This window comes from Salmo trutta, unplaced genomic scaffold (assembly GCF_901001165.1).
Source record: "Salmo trutta unplaced genomic scaffold, fSalTru1.1, whole genome shotgun sequence".
Taxonomy (NCBI): Eukaryota; Metazoa; Chordata; class Actinopteri; order Salmoniformes; family Salmonidae; genus Salmo; species Salmo trutta.
In genome coordinates this window covers 20001-22508 of record NW_021822575.1, presented here as the reverse complement: position 1 = coordinate 22508, position 2508 = coordinate 20001, and the positions used below count along the sequence as shown (strand labels likewise).

The window sequence follows — 2508 nt, the reverse complement described above, 5'->3', positions numbered from 1 at the left end:
CCTGCTTAGCTTCCTAGATCAGACGAGATCATGGTCGTACCCAGGGCTGGTCTGTGCCGTAAACGATAAACAAATCTGGCTTGGTACAACTAATATAGTCAAAGTGAGTCTGATAAACAGACTGCATTTTGCGGCAGGAAGCTGCATTTAGTCAATTCATCATTAATGCTTACTACAAGGCAGTGGTGCTGATGAAATAGTGTAAGAGCACACCCTCGTGGACAAAAATCATACAGCACCTGGAATTCCCAGGCGGTCCTCCCATCCAATACCTAACCAGGCCCGACCCTGCTTAGCTTCCGAGATCAGACGAGATTGGGCGTACCCAGGCTGGTATGGCCGTAAACGTAAACAATCTCTTGGTACAACATATATAGTCAAAGTGAGTCTGATAAACAGACTGCATTTTGCGGCAGGAAGCTGCATTTAGTCAATTCATCATTAAATGCTTACTACAAGGCAGTGTTGCTGATGAAATAGTGTAAGAGCACACCCTCGTGGACAAAAAGCTTACAGCACCTGGTATTCCCAGGCGGTCTCCCATCCAAGTACTAACCAGGCCCGACCCTGCTTAGCTTCCGAGATCAGACGAGATCGAGGCGTACCCAGGCTGGTATGGCCGTAAACGATAAACAATCTCTTGGTACAACATATATAGTCAAAGTGAGTCTGATAAACAGACATTGCATTTTCACCAATTAGATAAGCAGCTTGAACTTTGTGTCACTGAAAAAGTAGAAGAAATTACAAACACTGTAGCCATCACTTTATAGCACAGGTAGTTGGATAAAATACAAACTTTATTTCTTTTCATCATTTGAACAGGGTAAGGGAGCACAAAGCACACACAAGCTGCATTCAGCAACAATATTATTATTTGTCTTATAAATACAAGGCAGATGCTAACTGACAACACACGGAACTTTGATCCTATTAAAAAGGCAGGAAGCTGCATTTAGTCAATTCATCATTAAATGCTTACTACAAGGCAGTGTTGCTGATGAAATAGTGTAAGAGCACACCCTCGTGGACAAAAAGCTACAGCACCTGGTATTCCCAGGCGGTCTCCCATCAAAGTACTAACCAGGCCCGACCCTGCTTAGCTTCCGAGATCAGACGTACCCAGGCTGGTATGGCCTTAAACAATAGACAATCTCTTGGTACAACATATATAGTCAAAGTGAGTCTGATAAACAGACATTGCATTTTCACCAATTAGATAAGCAGCTTGAACTTTGTGTCACTGAAAAAGTAGAAGAAATTACAAACACTGTAGCCATCACTTTATAGCACAGGTAGTTGGATAAAATACAAACTTTATTTCTTTTCATCATTTGAACAGGGTAAGGGAGCACAAAGCACACACAAGCTGCATTCAGCAACAATATTATTATTTGTCTTATAAATACAAGGCAGATGCTAACTGACAATACACGGAACTTTGATCCTATTAAAAAGGCAGGAAGCTGCATTTAGTCAATTCATCATTAAATGCTTACTACAAGGCAGTGTTGCTGATGAAATAGTGTAAGAGCACACCCTCGTGGACAAAAAGCTTACAGCACCTGGTATTCCCAGGCGGTCTCCCATCAAAGTACTAACCAGGCCCGACCCTGCTTAGCTTCCGAGATCAGACGAGATCAGGCGTACCCAGGCTGGTATGGCCGTAAACGATAAACAATCTCTTGGTACAACATATATAGTCAAAGTGAGTCTGATAAACAGACATTGCATTTTCACCAATTAGATAAGCAGCTTGAACTTTGTGTCACTGAAAAAGTAGAAGAAATTACAAACACTGTAGCCATCACTTTATAGCACAGGTAGTTGGATAAAATACAAACTTTATTTCTTTTCATCATTTGAACAGGGTAAGGGAGCACAAAGCACACACAAGCTGCATTCAGCAACAATATTATTATTTGTCTTATAAATACAAGGCAGATGCTAACTGACAATACACGGAACTTTGATCCTATTAAAAAGGCAGGAAGCTGCATTTAGTCAATTCATCATTAAATGCTTACTACAAGGCAGTGTTGCTGATGAAATAGTGTAAGAGCACACCCTCGTGGACAAAAAGCTTACAGCACCTGGTATTCCCAGGCGGTCTCCCATCCAAGTACTAACCAGGCCCGACCCTGCTTAGCTTCCGAGATCAGACGAGATCGGGCGTACCCAGGCTGGTATGGCCGTAAACGATAAACAATCTCTTGGTACAACATATATAGTCAAAGTGAGTCTGATAAACAGACTGCATTTTGCGGCAGGAAGCTGCATTTAGTCAATTCATCATTAAATGCTTACTACAAGGCAGTGTTGCTGATGAAATAGTGTAAGAGCACACCCTCGTGGACAAAAATCATACAGCACCTGGTATTCCCAGGCGGTCTCCCATCCGAATACTAACCAGGCCCGACCCTGCTTAGCTTCCGAGATCAGACGAGATCGGGCGTACCCAGGCTGGTATGGCCGTAAACGATAAACAATCTCTTGGTACAACATATA

The 2508-nt window shown here is 42.5% G+C and overlaps 4 non-coding genes and 2 pseudogenes across 4 annotated transcripts; all 6 read right to left on the bottom strand.

Annotated features, from left to right (window-relative positions):
* Window positions 1-227: 227 nt before the first annotated feature.
* LOC115182708 (uncharacterized) lies at window positions 228-347 on the bottom strand (annotated as a pseudogene).
* Window positions 348-507: 160 nt separating this feature from the next.
* Window positions 508-627, bottom strand: LOC115182735 (5S ribosomal RNA). Its single transcript, XR_003873866.1, has one exon. It is a non-coding gene; the product is annotated as a 5S ribosomal RNA (ribosomal RNA).
* Window positions 628-1035: 408 nt separating this feature from the next.
* LOC115182709 (uncharacterized) lies at window positions 1036-1144 on the bottom strand (annotated as a pseudogene).
* Window positions 1145-1553: 409 nt separating this feature from the next.
* Window positions 1554-1672, bottom strand: LOC115182732 (5S ribosomal RNA). The gene has a single exon (XR_003873863.1). It is a non-coding gene; the product is annotated as a 5S ribosomal RNA (ribosomal RNA).
* A 409-nt stretch (window positions 1673-2081) lies between these two features.
* On the bottom strand, window positions 2082-2200 carry LOC115182715 (5S ribosomal RNA). The gene has a single exon (XR_003873846.1). It is a non-coding gene; the product is annotated as a 5S ribosomal RNA (ribosomal RNA).
* A 161-nt stretch (window positions 2201-2361) lies between these two features.
* LOC115182751 (5S ribosomal RNA) lies at window positions 2362-2480 on the bottom strand. The gene has a single exon (XR_003873881.1). It is a non-coding gene; the product is annotated as a 5S ribosomal RNA (ribosomal RNA).
* Window positions 2481-2508: the final 28 nt, after the last annotated feature.